This window comes from Sinohyriopsis cumingii, chromosome 11 (genome assembly GCF_028554795.1).
Source record: "Sinohyriopsis cumingii isolate HCF-2022 chromosome 11, ASM2855479v2, whole genome shotgun sequence".
Lineage (NCBI taxonomy): Eukaryota > Metazoa > Mollusca > Bivalvia > Unionida > Unionidae > Sinohyriopsis > Sinohyriopsis cumingii.
The window spans coordinates 21,999,985-22,022,644 of NC_142971.1; positions in this window are offsets into that span (position 1 = coordinate 21,999,985).

The window sequence follows — 22,660 nt, forward strand, 5'->3', positions numbered from 1 at the left end:
CAGGAATTAAAGCAGCTTTGTGTTATGATGTATTATATCATAACATTTTTCATTACCCGCGTTTCCATTTACCAATTCAACTGAACATGATGAATTTAGTACCACATCCGCTAAGAAAATACATTTCTTTTTCAGCAATGTAAATTAATAACCTTAAATGCCGAATAGAGCTGATAAGAAAATATTGGGCATGTATCGGCTTCAACCTTGTATTCATCATTAATAATTAATCATATTGTCATATGGCGTTTTCGGCAAATTATTCTAAAAGAACAAATGACAACCCATCATAATACTTATCATCATAATCATCTTCGCCTTCTTTCCCCTCCTCATCTCCATTATTATTATTATTATTATTATTACTTTATTATTATTATTATTATTATTATTATTATTATTATTATTATTATTATTCAGTCATACACCATTATATTATAACAAGAAAACACAATCACTAATAGCTCATTATATTGATATTGCTTGTTTTATGATTATTGTTTGTTTTTCTTCTAAATTTGGCTAAATATTTCAAATTGATAATAAAAGGACCATTTATATTTACACACGGGACTAAGAATAAATAAAACTAATGCTAATATACTCAACAGCGCATTCATCATTGTTGTATTTACTATCATTAGATAAATTGTTCAAATATTTATTTATTTCCAAACCAATTAATTGTTTTGCTGTGGAACCATGTTTTCAATGTGCATCTTTATAAAGATATCGTGGACATATTCTCTACCATCCATCGAATAGACAAAAGTATGATAGATTTCGTGTCTCTAGTGAGCAACACAAAACCTACTATGCATGTAAGTCTTCAAAGGCGTCTATCATCTTTACTGAGTCATGTTTTTATTTACTTCCTGATAGTGTGTTTCTGGTTCTATGTTTATTACTCTTAATGCATATAGAAATAAAACTATCTGAAGACGAGAGCAGCGTTTTAAATTTATTGGTTGAAGGAATGTGAAATAAGCATGAATAATTTTCAATGAAATGAATCAATAAATAATTTGTAACAACTGTACAATAGACGTCTTGACAAGTTAGTATCCTGTACAACTGCAGTAGCAACGTCGACCCAAATAGTAGGCATAGCGAACCAATTGGCTACACTGTCCGTTCAAGCAATAAGTGCTTGGGCAATATGTACTTCCAATTCCAATTCCACCGCCTACTCCCCAGTTATCCACAAACGGACCACCAATGCCTCCGATACCATCTATGGCTCCAATACCTCCAATGCCACCGATACCTCCAATGCCTCCGAGGCCACCAATACCTCCAATGCCTCTGCCATACAGCTGGGCTGCAAAGTAATAAAAAAGATATTTATATGATAATAATGGAGATACTAATATGCATTATTCAGGACAGGTAACAAAAAGCTTTATATGTCGAACAAAGAGCAATATACATGACTATATTAATCTGCTTTGTACATGGATAAGTATTCTGGTCCACTCTGTATCCATTTAGATGTTTCTATACAAATATATGCAGGGCAAAGGACAGATAATGAGATGAAACTCCCTAAAATTATATTCCGAAACAGATCTATTATTTATGAAGACACACACACACACACACACACACACACACAAACAGACACACACACACACACACAGATCGAGAGACTTTTCTGTCAGCTTCTTGTAGGTAATTTTAGAACTGGTGTGGAGTCAGCCCAAACACCTTTCGGAATTATAATAATTACGTTTTTACGGGTACTTAGCTACGTCGGATGATTACCTAAATGAAACAAGAAGAAAACACAAAAATGTATTTACTTTACAAAAGCTACATATCTAGCTGCTGATATTCGCAGACAAAATACAAGAACAAATAAAACGAAGTTTCGAACGGCTCTTCTTGCTACGATGTATATTACATCTGTACTCTCATATACAACCACATACATGCAATAACATGCATAGATCTAAATATTTGCATATCATCAATATTTAAAGACACATGCAGATACATACTTACCATCAGATAGACGGACAGACAGCTAGATAGATCCTAAACTGCGAGAAATATATCTCGCTACGTGTATTTATCTAACGATAAATTGAATAATCGTATCTTACCTGAAACTGCAGCAACCAGCATGCAAAGAGCTAAACTTATGATGATCTTCATATTTCAGAAATACCTGGCTATTTTCAGAGTAGGATACCTTTTTGGCTCGGTGCAAGTGGATATGATTCTTCTATGCTCAAATCAGGAATTTTATACAAGATTTACTTCCTGACAGACGAATGTAAAACACAATCAATCATAAGCCTTTATTGTGAGGTAACTGTATTTTTTGCGGTAGCTGGCGCTCCCTTATTTGCAAAGGTCACTGACATCAAGGACTAATAATACGCGTGTTTCTGGTTGTTTTAATCTAGTCAAATGACATTTTCTGATTGCCCGTTACTAGAATAATACGAAAATACTCACTTCCTCCTATTTTATGAATTTATTAATCACAATGTACCAACTTCTCTGGAGAGAAAGATTATTTCTCGTAATCCATTGGATCTATTAAGTTTACAAAGAGGATCAAAATCTTCAATATCAGGGTTTAATTAAAAGAGGTTTATAACAATACTTTCAATTTTGAAGTGTAGATAACATTTTCAATTGTAAATATAATTTACTGGTACAAGTCATATCTGTGATGTGTTGTTTTCTTTTCAACGAAATATAAACTGAACTGAACTTGAGTGGTTTATATTTAGTTTCGACTTTGTATTATGTTATTATTTTCAGACATGTATGGAATTCATGCACATATCTTTGGTGCCTGAAGAAGTTTGGATAACTTGTTTGTCTCGCTGATCTATTTCGATTATAAATAATGAGACTGATACAACATTTTTTAGAATTTTTCTTGCATTTGAAATTGTTAATAAATTGACTCGATTAATATCTTGATTGAAACTTCGTATATATTCAAAATCATTATTGTTTTACTATCTTAATGCTATTCTGATCCATTTAACTGACGATATTTACGAGGACTTTTTCCCACTTTATCCTTCTTTAAACCTCTCGTGTACCTTATGCCATTTGCTAAGATGCTGAGTTTGTATCACACGTTTCTTTTATCCAAGGAATGCAGGAATTTTTCATTCCGGTCACGGAACAGTAACAGAAAATCTTGCATATATTAGCGTTGCAATATCACATCAATCAAAGTATTAAACTAGTTTCATGAACACGGTGTTCTAACTTTGCTTTTATATAAGTCGATGCATAGAAAAAGTGAAAGGGAATTATGTTGCTTATTCATTTTGGTTTGAAAATATGAAAATGATCGAACATTTTGTCTATTACTGACATTTTCAAATTTCATTTATCATTTTCTCGAAACTTGGAATATATTTGAAATTCATTCTTGCGATGTTATCTAAATGTTATTGTCACAGTGATATATACATTGGCTGTTTCGAATATATCCATGTTTCAAACACAACCTGGCGTATACGTTTCTCCCGTTTAAAAATGCTGAGTTTGTGTGTCAGTTTTGCTATATCTTTGTCAGATGTATCCATTTCTAGCACGAAATAGAAGCACAAAATCTCACCGCAAATTATAGGCAATATATTATCATAGAAATCGACACATTTATAGATTTTGACAGAATAGGGTATTATAAATATGATGTGTTTTAATGTATTAGTTATGTAAGCTGTGAAAAAAATAATTTTAACTTTAAAAAGGACTCATTCTTCTTAATCGCAGCTAATATACTATGAAATAACAACCTGCTTCCACAAAGGGTTATAGACAGTAATCAATACATTTAAAGAATTGTGTGAGCAGGGCCTTATAACCTCATATAACCTCAGTTTGATTTGACCCTATGTATATGTAATATGGGATATATACTTTGTTTTGGTGTTCACGACCAAATTATCTCTACAGGAGTTCGCTATTAACAACCAATTATAACACAAATGTTAAAGCAGAATAATTTCGTCACATAAACAATATTTTGTTTTGTATTTTGAGATAATTTAAAAAATAAATAAACGTGATATTCTTTTTAAGACTACAAAATGGAATTTGTGTAAAACAACCGAAAAATAGATATTTTTGGAGAGTTTTCTTCTACAATAGTATTTGAAAGTATCTGCATGATTCGATGGTGGATTTAAACTTAAATAGTAATTTTGATATTAACAATTTCATTTGTAATGTTCAGTGGAAAGGTGCAGCGTAAACTAAACTGAAATGATTGAATAAACTTGATCCTTTAATTAAAGTGAGTATTTAATCAATTGTATAAGCGCACTTTTAGGTGATGATGAAAAATTAACATCGAGTTCGCTTGATAAGAGAAAGACCACATCCGTGACAACGGTGCATTTTTCATTTTGACTCTTCTCAAGTTAAACGGACTGTTTGTGGATTCAGACGTAGCTCATCACGTAACTACTTCATACCTGAATACAACATACCGTGACAACCTATTGTGAGATTGTTCAGACCGAAAACATCTAAAACGAGTGACATCATAAGACAACTAGTGAAAATGATTTATTGATGATACGTAATGACGACTTCATATTATCAAAAATGTATGCAGTGCTTCACAATTTTATAAAATGGATCCGACTTGTTCAACTGCTTCAAGACAAATCCCAATATTTATATTTAGAACAATGTAGTCAATGTAGTTATTATAATATTGTAGACCTTCATAATTTATATGAAGGTTCCCTATGATTACACTTGATTCCTATTTCTTCAAGACAGTTTAGGGAAATGAATGGAAGAGAACCTAATTTACCCTGACTGTAATTTTACTACATACCCATTTAATCTTACACTCTTGATCTGACATACGATTCATCTCTTCAATCCTTTTCTGCACATCACACAGCCAGATTAGAACTAACTTGATTTGTTCTTATATATTTTTAGACGCTAGCGAATCGAAATTTAATGAATCCTAATTCGTTTTGAAATGCATTCATACAATAAAGATGAAAATATTTGGAAAGCATTAAAGATGGGATATGTATCAAGTACAAAACAACACGAGTCGATGGAAAGAACTCGTTGAATATGCCTTATGAATGCGTTTCGGCCTAATGGACTTCACCTACCCTAGTATTCTCTGTTATCAGCGTTGCCTCAGAATAAAACTTGGATTCAGTTTTGTAGATGCATCCATGTTTTACTTGAATACACATACATGGAAACTACGTAAGACTGACAATTGCAGTAAAAGGTTTTGAATATTATCTAACTTTTAAAACTTCCATTATCACATTAGATATAATTTTGGATTACTAGTGCCTTTAGCATGTATTTCTCTTTCAAGTTTATATTCGGTATTTACGCCATTTCTACTCAACAAAAGCGCACCTTTTGCTTTGTGCACTTTAAACTCCGTCAACTTTCAGCTGATATCCACAGGAAGTCAATTCTATCAGTTTAAAGGGGAAAGCTCATGATAGGACACTCCTCTACTCCCAATTAGCACAAGGTAATTAAATCAGAATAATTGTCTTATACTCTCTACGCATTTAGTCACCTATAGCGGACACCACCGTAAGGTAGACATATCAAGCTATTTCAATGACTACGTCGTAAATATTTTTCTGATGTTACTGTTAGTTTACTTTAAGTTATTTAATTTTTTTTAAAATTGTTATGTATATTTAATTTGCTTCGTTTGCTAGTTAGCTTTATTTTTTATTTCCTTTCATGGCATGTTATTGTAATGTAACATTGTAGGTTGGGCTTGACCTTGTCTAAAATTAGATTCATTTCTGCTTGACCCAGACTAAATTTTTTTAAAATTCATTTCAAACAACTAATACAAAGCTAAATTATTCTCTATTTGTATGGGTTTAACATCAGTATTATTATTTAAAAAAGAAGCAAATATATTTATTTGGATCTAAGTTTTGCGGTTCGTGGGTGAATTAGACATTATCTTGGTTATTGTTTTGTAAACGTTAGCATCATTCTATTAGGTTATTTTCCATTAGGTAATGTTTTTCTTTTTTAGAGTTTTAAAATGTGACCTGAGGTCAAGCAGAGAACTATATATAGTGTAACTGAGAAAGGTTTATGAGTTGCTTTAAGATCTAGCACCTTGAAATTTTATATTATATTGTGTCCAGATGGACTGAATTTTATTTCTTTAAATTATTGAATTCAGTGATTATTTTATCCGGAAACACAAATGTGCTCTGATAAAAGTCTCAGATAGAGACAGTCGTTAAAATTTATAGTGTAAGAAAACCCGGAATTATATTTCTGTGATTCAATAAAAGGACTGTTGGCACATGAACACTCCAGGAGCTATAACAGACACATTATCGCCTTCAGTTTATGGATCAATTTGAGACTTCTACAGAATGTTATACAAGACATTAAATTAGTAGGACTTTAATTCTTGATTATTTGGGGATTTTCTTTGAAATACCTTAAGTTCTTCGTTTTCATTTTCACTTTGTATTCTATGCGAATACATTATTTGTTAAATTTGTACAACGTTTGTTGTCTTTACTCTTTTTCTGTCACTTTTAAAGAGCGAATAGTCGTCACAGAAAAGTGAGGGCTCGTCCTGCATACGAATTTCTCTCAAATATTTCAGAAAACTTTGTTTTTAAAATTTTAATCCACGTTGTTTTGGTATTTTCTTAATCCGATGCATTATTTCACATTTTAGAAATCTTTAGTAAATCAACAAGTTTTTTACAATGTCATCTAAAGTGGAGACCATTATTCAAATCCTACCCAGGAACAGTTAGACTGTTTGAAAACGAATGAATTGCTTAAGTTAGCCACAAAAATGGGATCCGTCTGAAGCAAACGATTCTTTAACGAAGAGAGAAATACAAATTATTCCTCCCAATATTTGGTGGAAAAGGGTGTTTTGGATAAAACTATCTTGGATTTGATTAGTGAATCTGTATCTGACTCTAACATAAAAGGAAAGGAATTAAACTTAAAATAAAAAAATTAAATTAGAGTTAAGAAAGATTGAGCTTAACAAAAGACAGATTCAGATACATAACGAGGAAAATACAATTGCAGAAAGATGAGAGCGCGAGAGAGACAAAATGCAAATACAATTGGAGAAAAGGAGCGAGAGACAAATGCAAATGTAAATACAGAAAGAAAAGGAAGAAAGAGAATTTCAAATTAGATTAAAAGAATTTGAGCCGGCAAGCAAAAAGCACATACCGTCTTTACATGCAAATTCAAGTTTTGATGTTACTAATAATATAAGTTTACTACACCGTTCTAGAGAAACTGAAGTAGATAAATATTTTCCTTATTTTGAAAACATTGCTGAAAATTCGAAAGGTCCAAGAGAGCATTTTGCACTATCATTTATTATATGTTTCCCTGTCAGTACAGAAAAGTTCTGAGAATGATCTGGTTAAGAAATGCATCTTAAAGGGTTAAACGAAGGAAGGCAATCGGACTCTATTGACTTTGGAGTAACGAATCTTCGTAATTGAGAAATTATGAATAATCTGGAACAGAAACTTTCACATTTGCAGCAACAAGAAAAGAATGAACTAAACCAGTTATTACTTAAATATGAGCACTTATTTCTAGATAATGCTAAAAGAACAAATAAAATCTACATTCACTTTGAAGTTGGTAATTCCACACCATTGAAACAAGACCTATACAGGATGAACCCTCTCGAACAGGAACATTTGAAAACAGAAATTCAGTATATGTTGGAGAATGATGTCATAGAGCGAGTAAAGCTGACTGGAGTTCACCTTGTATACATCTTCCGAAACCAGATAATACTTTCCGTATGTGCACTGATTATGGAGAGGTGAATAGTGTCACTAACACAGATTCATTTCCATTACCGAAAATCGACGACTGTATTGATCAAATTGGAAATGCAATGTATGTCACGAAATTTGACCTTCTGATTTTGTTTCATTTCTTGTTTCGTGAACATTGCGATCAGTGGATACAAATATTGTGAAATTTATAATAAATTTAAAGACAGTGGTAAATCCGGTTGGGATTAAATATCCTTTCCAATTAAAAAAAATATAGTCTGACAAGATTATGTTTGATATGCTCTTAAAAATCGTCTAGCAACATACCGTTTGGCAATTCCTCTTAAACCAAACCATTATCTCACAAATATTCCATTTGCATTGTTTGAAACATACAGCATTCCAATAACCATGACACTATCAGACAAAGAAGTCATTACTAAATCCTTAGGCATACTTGATTTATATTGTAAAGGTTCTGGCGCAAAAGTGAACAAACAATTCCATGGAAACTTTATGCCTTGTATCTTGTAATAAATCTAATGAATATTTCATACAACTGCGAATTCATTCCTAGGCTAAATTTATATTAACGTTTGGAATCTATACCAGAAATGATGCACATCTAGGTGTGCAGATTAACTAGATCTTTAGCTTGTGCAAACAAACTTTAAACGAAATTGTAGAGAGATATTTTAGAATATTGATAAAATTTGCAGTTATCAACACCTTATTTAGATCTCAGGAAACGGTACATCGTGTCAAAAGAAACCCTTCCTGATATAAGTGCTGACGCAAATATTTCTTGACTTTAAATGATCAGGAACGTCTCACTTTGTCAACTAGTATAATATAAACAATAATATGCAAACATGTGAAAGAGAATAAATTGAAAATACAGAAAAACATTCTAGCTCCATACCTCTTAATTCTAGGGACCCTTCAAAATAAACATATGCATGTTTGAAGGACATTTTGATCCCTGAATGGAAGGCATTGTGCATTCTCCCCTCCCCAGCCCCTCCACCCCACCGTCACCTCTTCCACCCAACAGTTGCTGAAGATTAAATCTGAAGCTGTTGTATAGATCTTTTGAGGTGACTTGGAATTCTCTGTCGAATAACACCCTTGGTTACTTGTATCTACTCTTCCTGACACGAAATAGACAGGATTTCTATTTTTCATGATCTTATAAGAACAGCCATTTTAAAATCCTAGCATTATTTTTAAAGAGGAATATTTCATGGATACAACTAAATAAAAAAATAAAGTAGATATTAATGTTGATGTATTGACTGCATTTTGAATAACCATTCTGTACAAAACCTAATATTCCCTAACGGATGGTTAAACATTGCTGTTCATGTAATTTATACTTTCGATGATTGTTTTGTAGTCTGAATATTTCATGTGACTTTGTTCATTGATAATTGCTTATTTATAGAGATTAAAGCATCAAACGCAGATATAAAAAAGGAAGAAGAAAAAACCATTATATAATTGCAATTATGTCAATAACTTGAAAAGTTAGTATTGCAAAAGAAACAGAATATTCCCTGTCACACAAAAGATATGCTATATATCTCAAAATTAATACAAAAGTTTATAATTTATACACATGCACTAAATAGTGGAATTTGTGTACTTAATAGCATTCCTTAAATGGAAAGATTCCCGATTTGAACAATAAAAGGTTCGGTATCTGTAAATGAATATTTAGTTTGCGATCTAAGTATTTGTAAAGTGTTTATTTAAACAAATAACTTTTTATTATTTGGGAAGAAAAAGATAGAGAATGACTCTTCAAAAATACGATTAGAAAATAAATAATAGCCATCTATGAGCATTACAAACGCATAAATAAGGCTCATCTTGTCATTTAAATAATATTCTTTCTATGGTAAACATTTACACAGGTTATATATGTAAAAAGCTCAGTCAAAAGACAAAGAAAATAAGCAAACATAACACTGATCGAATCCAACACTGTTGGCCTTGGTTCTTTTCTCGACCGACGTAAATATCTTCTTTAAGGCACAATGTCTCTTAGTCTGTCCTGCGTCAAAGGAAGAATGGCACCATATATCATAATAGGCAGTATATTGTTTTGTTTTAATTCGTTTAAAGAATGTACTATACCCTTTCGGGCCTTGCACACTTTTGAATAGAATGTGGCTCTTTCGCTTTGAATGTTCATCATTTAGATGTAAAATCGGTTTTACAACTAAATAGAATCGTAATCAGTTACATCTTTGTCGAACATACCATGTGTTGAGATCAATTAAGATATATGTATATACAAACATATATGTATATATATATATATATATATATATATATATATATATATATATATATATATATATATATATATATATATATATATATATATATATATATATATAGATAGATAGATAGATAGAGAGAGAGAGAGAGAGAGAAAGGGAGAGAGAGAGATGTATGTATATTATGAAAGAATGGAAAGGGCTCGAAATGATGATATAATTACCACAGATCATTGTATAAGATCAGAGAGATAAATTGAAAGATAGATACGTTATTGTAAATGGATATATTTCGGAGATAGAGAGCGATAGATAGGATGCTTAGATAAAATAATCGCAATCAGGAATTAAAGCAGCTTTGTGTTATGATGTATTATATCATAACATTTTTCATTACCCGCGTTTCCATTTACCAATTCAACTGAACATGATGAATTTAGTACCACATCCGCTAAGAAAATACATTTCTTTTTCAGCAATGTAAATTAATAACCTTAAATGCCGAATAGAGCTGATAAGAAAATATTGGGCATGTATCGGCTTCAACCTTGTATTCATCATTAATAATTAATCATATTGTCATATGGCGTTTTCGGCAAATTATTCTAAAAGAACAAATGACAACCCATCATAATACTTATCATCATAATCATCTTCGCCTTCTTTCCCCTCCTCATCTCCATTATTATTATTATTATTATTATTATTATTATTATTATTATTATTATTATTATTACTTTATTATTATTATTATTATTATTATTATTATTATTATTATTATTATTATTCAGTCATACACCATTATATTATAACAAGAAAACACAATCACTAATAGCTCATTATATTGATATTGCTTGTTTTATGATTATTGTTTGTTTTTCTTCTAAATTTGGCTAAATATTTCAAATTGATAATAAAAGGACCATTTATATTTACACACGGGACTAAGAATAAATAAAACTAATGCTAATATACTCAACAGCGCATTCATCATTGTTGTATTTACTATCATTAGATAAATTGTTCAAATATTTATTTATTTCCAAACCAATTAATTGTTTTGCTGTGGAACCATGTTTTCAATGTGCATCTTTATAAAGATATCGTGGACATATTCTCTACCATCCATCGAATAGACAAAAGTATGATAGATTTCGTGTCTCTAGTGAGCAACACAAAACCTACTATGCATGTAAGTCTTCAAAGGCGTCTATCATCTTTACTGAGTCATGTTTTTATTTACTTCCTGATAGTGTGTTTCTGGTTCTATGTTTATTACTCTTAATGCATATAGAAATAAAACTATCTGAAGACGAGAGCAGCGTTTTAAATTTATTGGTTGAAGGAATGTGAAATAAGCATGAATAATTTTCAATGAAATGAATCAATAAATAATTTGTAACAACTGTACAATAGACGTCTTGACAAGTTAGTATCCTGTACAACTGCAGTAGCAACGTCGACCCAAATAGTAGGCATAGCGAACCAATTGGCTACACTGTCCGTTCAAGCAATAAGTGCTTGGGCAATATGTACTTCCAATTCCAATTCCACCGCCTACTCCCCAGTTATCCACAAACGGACCACCAATGCCTCCGATACCATCTATGGCTCCAATACCTCCAATGCCACCGATACCTCCAATGCCTCCGATGCCACCAATACCTCCAATGCCTCTGCCATACAGCTGGGCTGCAAAGTAATAAAAAACATATTTATATGATAATAATGGAGATACTAATATGCATTATTCAGGACAGGTAACAAAAAGCTTTATATGTCGAACAAAGAGCAATATACATGACTATATTAATCTGCTTTGTACATGGATAAGTATTCTGGTCCACTCTGTATCCATTTAGATGTTTCTATACAAATATATGCAGGGCAAAGGACAGATAATGAGATGAAACTCCCTAAAATTATATTCCGAAACAGATCTATTATTTATGAAGACACACACACACACACACACACACACACACACACAAACAGACACACACACACACACACAGATCGAGAGACTTTTCTGTCAGCTTCTTGTAGGTAATTTTAGAACTGGTGTGGAGTCAGCCCAAACACCTTTCGGAATTATAATAATTACGTTTTTACGGGTACTTAGCTACGTCGGATGATTACCTAAATGAAACAAGAAGAAAACACAAAAATGTATTTACTTTACAAAAGCTACATATCTAGCTGCTGATATTCGCAGACAAAATACAAGAACAAATAAAACGAAGTTTCGAACGGCTCTTCTTGCTACGATGTATATTACATCTGTACTCTCATATACAACCACATACATGCAATAACATGCATAGATCTAAATATTTGCATATCATCAATATTTAAAGACACATGCAGATACATACTTACCATCAGATAGACGGACAGACAGCTAGATAGATCCTAAACTGCGAGAAATATATCTCGCTACGTGTATTTATCTAACGATAAATTGAATAATCGTATCTTACCTGAAACTGCAGCAACCAGCATGCAAAGAGCTAAACTTATGATGATCTTCATATTTCAGAAATACCTGGCTATTTTCAGAGTAGGATACCTTTTTGGCTCGGTGCAAGTGGATATGATTCTTCTATGCTCAAATCAGGAATTTTATACAAGATTTACTTCCTGACAGACGAATGTAAAACACAATCAATCATAAGCCTTTATTGTGAGGTAACTGTATTTTTTGCGGTAGCTGGCGCTCCCTTATTTGCAAAGGTCACTGACATCAAGGACTAATAATACGCGTGTTTCTGGTTGTTTTAATCTAGTCAAATGACATTTTCTGATTGCCCGTTACTAGAATAATACGAAAATACTCACTTCCTCCTATTTTATGAATTTATTAATCACAATGTACCAACTTCTCTGGAGAGAAAGATTATTTCTCGTAATCCATTGGATCTATTAAGTTTACAAAGAGGATCAAAATCTTCAATATCAGGGTTTAATTAAAAGAGGTTTATAACAATACTTTCAATTTTGAAGTGTAGATAACATTTTCAATTGTAAATATAATTTACTGGTACAAGTCATATCTGTGATGTGTTGTTTTCTTTTCAACGAAATATAAACTGAACTGAACTTGAGTGGTTTATATTTAGTTTCGACTTTGTATTATGTTATTATTTTCAGACATGTATGGAATTCATGCACATATCTTTGGTGCCTGAAGAAGTTTGGATAACTTGTTTGTCTCGCTGATCTATTTCGATTATAAATAATGAGACTGATACAACATTTTTTAGAATTTTTCTTGCATTTGAAATTGTTAATAAATTGACTCGATTAATATCTTGATTGAAACTTCGTATATATTCAAAATCATTATTGTTTTACTATCTTAATGCTATTCTGATCCATTTAACTGACGATATTTACGAGGACTTTTTCCCACTTTATCCTTCTTTAAACCTCTCGTGTACCTTATGCCATTTGCTAAGATGCTGAGTTTGTATCACACGTTTCTTTTATCCAAGGAATGCAGGAATTTTTCATTCCGGTCACGGAACAGTAACAGAAAATCTTGCATATATTAGCGTTGCAATATCACATCAATCAAAGTATTAAACTAGTTTCATGAACACGGTGTTCTAACTTTGCTTTTATATAAGTCGATGCATAGAAAAAGTGAAAGGGAATTATGTTGCTTATTCATTTTGGTTTGAAAATATGAAAATGATCGAACATTTTGTCTATTACTGACATTTTCAAATTTCATTTATCATTTTCTCGAAACTTGGAATATATTTGAAATTCATTCTTGCGATGTTATCTAAATGTTATTGTCACAGTGATATATACATTGGCTGTTTCGAATATATCCATGTTTCAAACACAACCTGGCGTATACGTTTCTCCCGTTTAAAAATGCTGAGTTTGTGTGTCAGTTTTGCTATATCTTTGTCAGATGTATCCATTTCTAGCACGAAATAGAAGCACAAAATCTCACCGCAAATTATAGGCAATATATTATCATAGAAATCGACACATTTATAGATTTTGACAGAATAGGGTATTATAAATATGATGTGTTTTAATGTATTAGTTATGTAAGCTGTGAAAAAAATAATTTTAACTTTAAAAAGGACTCATTCTTCTTAATCGCAGCTAATATACTATGAAATAACAACCTGCTTCCACAAAGGGTTATAGACAGTAATCAATACATTTAAAGAATTGTGTGAGCAGGGCCTTATAACCTCATATAACCTCAGTTTGATTTGACCCTATGTATATGTAATATGGGATATATACTTTGTTTTGGTGTTCACGACCAAATTATCTCTACAGGAGTTCGCTATTAACAACCAATTATAACACAAATGTTAAAGCAGAATAATTTCGTCACATAAACAATATTTTGTTTTGTATTTTGAGATAATTTAAAAAATAAATAAACGTGATATTCTTTTTAAGACTACAAAATGGAATTTGTGTAAAACAACCGAAAAATAGATATTTTTGGAGAGTTTTCTTCTACAATCGTATTTGAAAGTATCTGCATGATTCGATGGTGGATTTAAACTTAAATAGTAATTTTGATATTAACAATTTCATTTGTAATGTTCAGTGGAAAGGTGCAGCGTAAACTAAACTGAAATGATTGAATAAACTTGATCCTTTAATTAAAGTGAGTATTTAATCAATTGTATAAGCGCACTTTTAGGTGATGATGAAAAATTAACATCGAGTTCGCTTGATAAGAGAAAGACCACATCCGTGACAACGGTGCATTTTTCATTTTGACTCTTCTCAAGTTAAACGGACTGTTTGTGGATTCAGACGTAGCTCATCACGTAACTACTTCATACCTGAATACAACATACCGTGACAACCTATTGTGAGATTGTTCAGACCGAAAACATCTAAAACGAGTGACATCATAAGACAACTAGTGAAAATGATTTATTGATGATACGTAATGACGACTTCATATTATCAAAAATGTATGCAGTGCTTCACAATTTTATAAAATGGATCCGACTTGTTCAACTGCTTCAAGACAAATCCCAATATTTATATTTAGAACAATGTAGTCAATGTAGTTATTATAATATTGTAGACCTTCATAATTTATATGAAGGTTCCCTATGATTACACTTGATTCCTATTTCTTCAAGACAGTTTAGGGAAATGAATGGAAGAGAACCTAATTTACCCTGACTGTAATTTTACTACATACCCATTTAATCTTACACTCTTGATCTGACATACGATTCATCTCTTCAATCCTTTTCTGCACATCACACAGCCAGATTAGAACTAACTTGATTTGTTCTTATATATTTTTAGACGCTAGCGAATCGAAATTTAATGAATCCTAATTCGTTTTGAAATGCATTCATACAATAAAGATGAAAATATTTGGAAAGCATTAAAGATGGGATATGTATCAAGTACAAAACAACACGAGTCGATGGAAAGAACTCGTTGAATATGCCTTATGAATGCGTTTCGGCCTAATGGACTTCACCTACCCTAGTATTCTCTGTTATCAGCGTTGCCTCAGAATAAAACTTGGATTCAGTTTTGTAGATGCATCCATGTTTTACTTGAATACACATACATGGAAACTACGTAAGACTGACAATTGCAGTAAAAGGTTTTGAATATTATCTAACTTTTAAAACTTCCATTATCACATTAGATATAATTTTGGATTACTAGTGCCTTTAGCATGTATTTCTCTTTCAAGTTTATATTCGGTATTTACGCCATTTCTACTCAACAAAAGCGCACCTTTTGCTTTGTGCACTTTAAACTCCGTCAACTTTCAGCTGATATCCACAGGAAGTCAATTCTATCAGTTTAAAGGGGAAAGCTCATGATAGGACACTCCTCTACTCCCAATTAGTACAAGGTAATTAAATCAGAATAATTGTCTTATACTCTCTACGCATTTAGTCACCTATAGCGGACACCACCGTAAGGTAGACATATCAAGCTATTTCAATGACTACGTCGTAAATATTTTTCTGATGTTACTGTGAGTTTACTTTAAGTTATTTAATTTTTTTTTAAATTGTTATGTATATTTAATTTGCTTCGTTTGCTAGTTAGCTTTATTTTTTATTTCCTTTCATGGCATGTTATTGTAATGTAACATTGTAGGTTGGGCTTGACCTTGTCTAAAATTAGATTCATTTCTGCTTGACCCAGACTAAATTTTTTTAAAATTCATTTCAAACAACTAATACAAAGCTAAATTATTCTCTATTTGTATGGGTTTAACATCAGTATTATTATTTAAAAAAGAAGCAAATATATTTATTTGGATCTAAGTTTTGCGGTTCGTGGGTGAATTAGACATTATCTTGGTTATTGTTTTGTAAACGTTAGCATCATTCTATTAGGTTATTTTCCATTAGGTAATGTTTTTCTTTTTTAGAGTTTTAAAATGTGACCTGAGGTCAAGCAGAGAACTATATATAGTGTAACTGAGAAAGGTTTATGAGTTGCTTTAAGATCTAGCACCTTGAAATTTTATATTATATTGTGTCCAGATGGACTGAATTTTATTTCTTTAAATTATTGAATTCAGTGATTATTTTATCCGGAAACACAAATGTGCTCTGATAAAAGTCTCAGATAGAGACAGTCGTTAAAATTTATAGTGTAAGAAAACCCGGAATTATATTTCTGTGATTCAATAAAAGGACTGTTGGCACATGAACACTCCAGGAGCTATAACAGACACATTATCGCCTTCAGTTTATGGATCAATTTGAGACTTCTACAGAATGTTATACAAGACATTAAATTAGTAGGACTTTAATTCTTGATTATTTGGGGATTTTCTTTGAAATACCTTAAGTTCTTCGTTTTCATTTTCACTTTGTATTCTATGCGAATACATTATTTGTTAAATTTGTACAACGTTTGTTGTCTTTACTCTTTTTCTGTCACTTTTAAAGAGCGAATAGTCGTCACAGAAAAGTGAGGGCTCGTCCTGCATACGAATTTCTCTCAAATATTTCAGAAAACTTTGTTTTTAAAATTTTAATCCACGTTGTTTTGGTATTTTCTTAATCCAATGCATTATTTCACATTTTAGAAATCTTTAGTAAATCAACAAGTTTTTTACAATGTCATCTAAAGTGGAGACCATTATTCAAATCCTACCCAGGAACAGTTAGACTGTTTGAAAACGAATGAATTGCTTAAGTTAGCCACAAAAATGGGATCCGTCTGAAGCAAACGATTCTTTAACGAAGAGAGAAATACAAATTATTCCTCCCAATATTTGGTGGAAAAGGGTGTTTTCGATAAAACTATCTTAGATTTGATTAGTGAATCTGTATCTGACTCTAACATAAAAGGAAAGGAATTAAACTTAAAATAAAAAAATTAAATTAGAGTTAAGAAAGATTGAGCTTAACAAAAGACAGATTCAGATACATAACGAGGAAAATACAATTGCAGAAAGATGAGAGCGCGAGAGAGACAAAATGCAAATACAATTGGAGAAAAGGAGCGAGAGACAAATGCAAATGTAAATACAGAAAGAAAAGGAAGAAAGAGAATTTCAAATTAGATTAAAAGAATTTGAGCCGGCAAGCAAAAAGCACATACCGTCTTTACATGCAAATTCAAGTTTTGATGTTACTAATAATATAAGTTTACTACACCGTTCTAGAGAAACTGAAGTAGATAAATATTTTCCTTATTTTGAAAACATTGCTGAAAATTCGAAAGGTCCAAGAGAGCATTTTGCACTATCATTTATTATATGTTTCCCTGTCAGTACAGAAAAGTTCTGAGAATGATCTGGTTAAGAAATGCATCTTAAAGGGTTAAACGAAGGAAGGCAATCGGACTCTATTGACTTTGGAGTAACGAATCTTCGTAATTGAGAAATTATGAATAATCTGGAACAGAAACTTTCACATTTGCAGCAACAAGAAAAGAATGAACTAAACCAGTTATTACTTAAATATGAGCACTTATTTCTAGATAATGCTAAAAGAACAAATAAAATCTACATTCACTTTGAAGTTGGTAATTCCACACCATTGAAACAAGACCTATACAGGATGAACCCTCTCGAACAGGAACATTTGAAAACAGAAATTCAGTATATGTTGGAGAATGATGTCATAGAGCGAGTAAAGCTGACTGGAGTTCACCTTGTATACATCTTCCGAAACCAGATAATACTTTCCGTATGTGCACTGATTATGGAGAGGTGAATAGTGTCACTAACACAGATTCATTTCCATTACCGAAAATCGACGACTGTATTGATCAAATTGGAAATGCAATGTATGTCACGAAATTTGACCTTCTGATTTTGTTTCATTTCTTGTTTCGTGAACATTACGATCAGTGGATACAAATATTGTGAAATTTATAATAAATTTAAAGACAGTGGTAAATCCGGTTGGGATTAAATATCCTTTCCAATTAAAAAAAATATAGTCTGACAAGATTATGTTTGATATGCTCTTAAAAATCGTCTAGCAACATACCGTTTGGCAATTCCTCTTAAACCAAACCATTATCTCACAAATATTCCATTTGCATTGTTTGAAACATACAGCATTCCAATAACCATGACACTATCAGACAAAGAAGTCATTACTAAATCCTTAGGCATACTTGATTTATATTGTAAAGGTTCTGGCGCAAAAGTGAACAAACAATTCCATGGAAACTTTATGCCTTGTATCTTGTAATAAATCTAATGAATATTTCATACAACTGCGAATTCATTCCTAGGCTAAATTTATATTAACGTTTGGAATCTATACCAGAAATGATGCACATCTAGGTGTGCAGATTAACTAGATCTTTAGCTTGTGCAAACAAACTTTAAACGAAATTGTAGAGAGATATTTTAGAATATTGATAAAATTTGCAGTTATCAACACCTTATTTAGATCTCAGGAAACGGTACATCGTGTCAAAAGAAACCCTTCCTGATATAAGTGCTGACGCAAATATTTCTTGACTTTAAATGATCAGGAACGTCTCACTTTGTCAACTAGTATAATATAAACAATAATATGCAAACATGTGAAAGAGAATAAATTGAAAATACAGAAAAACATTCTAGCCCCATACCTCTTAATTCTAGGGACCCTTCAAAATAAACATATGCATGTTTGAAGGACATTTTGATCCCTGAATGGAAGGCATTGTGCATTCTCCCCTCCCCAGCCCCTCCACCCCACCGTCACCTCTTCCACCCAACAGTTGCTGAAGATTAAATCTGAAGCTGTTGTATAGATCTTTTGAGGTGACTTGGAATTCTCTGTCGAATAACACCCTTGGTTACTTGTATCTACTCTTCCTGACACGAAATAGACAGGATTTCTATTTTTCATGATCTTATAAGAACAGCCATTTTAAAATCCTAGCATTATTTTTAAAGAGGAATATTTCATGGATACAACTAAATAAAAAAATAAAGTAGATATTAATGTTGATGTATTGACTGCATTTTGAATAACCATTCTGTACAAAACCTAATATTCCCTAACGGATGGTTAAACATTGCTGTTCATGTAATTTATACTTTCGATGATTGTTTTGTAGTCTGAATATTTCATGTGACTTTGTTCATTGATAATTGCTTATTTATAGAGATTAAAGCATCAAACGCAGATATAAAAAAGGAAGAAGAAAAAACCATTATATAATTGCAATTATGTCAATAACTTGAAAAGTTAGTATTGCAAAAGAAACAGAATATTCCCTGTCACACAAAAGATATGCTATATATCTCAAAATTAATACAAAAGTTTATAATTTATACACATGCACTAAATAGTGGAATTTGTGTACTTAATAGCATTCCTTAAATGGAAAGATTCCCGATTTGAACAATAAAAGGTTCGGTATCTGTAAATGAATATTTAGTTTGCGATCTAAGTATTTGTAAAGTGTTTATTTAAACAAATAACTTTTTATTATTTGGGAAGAAAAAGATAGAGAATGACTCTTCAAAAATACGATTAGAAAATAAATAATAGCCATCTATGAGCATTACAAACGCATAAATAAGGCTCATCTTGTCATTTAAATAATATTCTTTCTATGGTAAACATTTACACAGGTTATATATGTAAAAAGCTCAGTCAAAAGACAAAGAAAATAAGCAAACATAACACTGATCGAATCCAACACTGTTGGCCTTGGTTCTTTTCTCGACCGACGTAAATATCTTCTTTAAGGCACAATGTCTCTTAGTCTGTCCTGCGTCAAAGGAAGAATGGCACCATATATCATAATAGGCAGTATATTGTTTTGTTTTAATTCGTTTAAAGAATGTACTATACCCTTTCGGGCCTTGCACACTTTTGAATAGAATGTGGCTCTTTCGCTTTGAATGTTCATCATTTAGATGTAAAATCGGTTTTACAACTAAATAGAATCGTAATCAGTTACATCTTTGTCGAACATACCATGTGTTGAGATCAATTAAGATATATGTATATACAAACATATATGTATATATATATATATATATATATATATATATATATATATATATATATATATATATATATATATATATATATATATAGATAGATAGATAGAGAGAGAGAGAGAGAGAGAAAGGGAGAGAGAGAGATGTATGTATATTATGAAAGAATGGAAAGGGCTCGAAATGATGATATAATTACCACAGATCATTGTATAAGATCAGAGAGATAAATTGAAAGATAGATACGTTATTGTAAATGGATATATTTCGGAGATAGAGAGCGATAGATAGGATGCTTAGATAAAATAATCGCAATCAGGAATTAAAGCAGCTTTGTGTTATGATGTATTATATCATAACATTTTTCATTACCCGCGTTTCCATTTACCAATTCAACTGAACATGATGAATTTAGTACCACATCCGCTAAGAAAATACATTTCTTTTTCAGCAATGTAAATTAATAACCTTAAATGCCGAATAGAGCTGATAAGAAAATATTGGGCATGTATCGGCTTCAACCTTGTATTCATCATTAATAATTAATCATATTGTCATATGGCGTTTTCGGCAAATTATTCTAAAAGAACAAATGACAACCCATCATAATACTTATCATCATAATCATCTTCGCCTTCTTTCCCCTCCTCATCTCCATTATTATTATTATTATTATTATTATTATTATTACTTTATTATTATTATTATTATTATTATTATTATTATTATTATTATTATTATTATTCAGTCATACACCATTATATTATAACAAGAAAACACAATCACTAATAGCTCATTATATTGATATTGCTTGTTTTATGATTATTGTTTGTTTTTCTTCTAAATTTGGCTAAATATTTCAAATTGATAATAAAAGGACCATTTATATTTACACACGGGACTAAGAATAAATAAAACTAATGCTAATATACTCAACAGCGCATTCATCATTGTTGTATTTACTATCATTAGATAAATTGTTCAAATATTTATTTATTTCCAAACCAATTAATTGTTTTGCTGTGGAACCATGTTTTCAATGTGCATCTTTATAAAGATATCGTGGACATATTCTCTACCATCCATCGAATAGACAAAAGTATGATAGATTTCGTGTCTCTAGTGAGCAACACAAAACCTACTATGCATGTAAGTCTTCAAAGGCGTCTATCATCTTTACTGAGTCATGTTTTTATTTACTTCCTGATAGTGTGTTTCTGGTTCTATGTTTATTACTCTTAATGCATATAGAAATAAAACTATCTGAAGACGAGAGCAGCGTTTTAAATTTATTGGTTGAAGGAATGTGAAATAAGCATGAATAATTTTCAATGAAATGAATCAATAAATAATTTGTAACAACTGTACAATAGACGTCTTGACAAGTTAGTATCCTGTACAACTGCAGTAGCAACGTCGACCCAAATAGTAGGCATAGCGAACCAATTGGCTACACTGTCCGTTCAAGCAATAAGTGCTTGGGCAATATGTACTTCCAATTCCAATTCCACCGCCTACTCCCCAGTTATCCACAAACGGACCACCAATGCCTCCGATACCATCTATGGCTCCAATACCTCCAATGCCACCGATACCTCCAATGCCTCCGAGGCCACCAATACCTCCAATGCCTCTGCCATACAGCTGGGCTGCAAAGTAATAAAAAAGATATTTATATGATAATAATGGAGATACTAATATGCATTATTCAGGACAGGTAACAAAAAGCTTTATATGTCGAACAAAGAGCAATATACATGACTATATTAATCTGCTTTGTACATGGATAAGTATTCTGGTCCACTCTGTATCCATTTAGATGTTTCTATACAAATATATGCAGGGCAAAGGACAGATAATGAGATGAAACTCCCTAAAATTATATTCCGAAACAGATCTATTATTTATGAAGACACACACACACACACACACACACACACACACACACAAACAGACACACACACACACACACAGATCGAGAGACTTTTCTGTCAGCTTCTTGTAGGTAATTTTAGAACTGGTGTGGAGTCAGCCCAAACACCTTTCGGAATTATAATAATTACGTTTTTACGGGTACTTAGCTACGTCGGATGATTACCTAAATGAAACAAGAAGAAAACACAAAAATGTATTTACTTTACAAA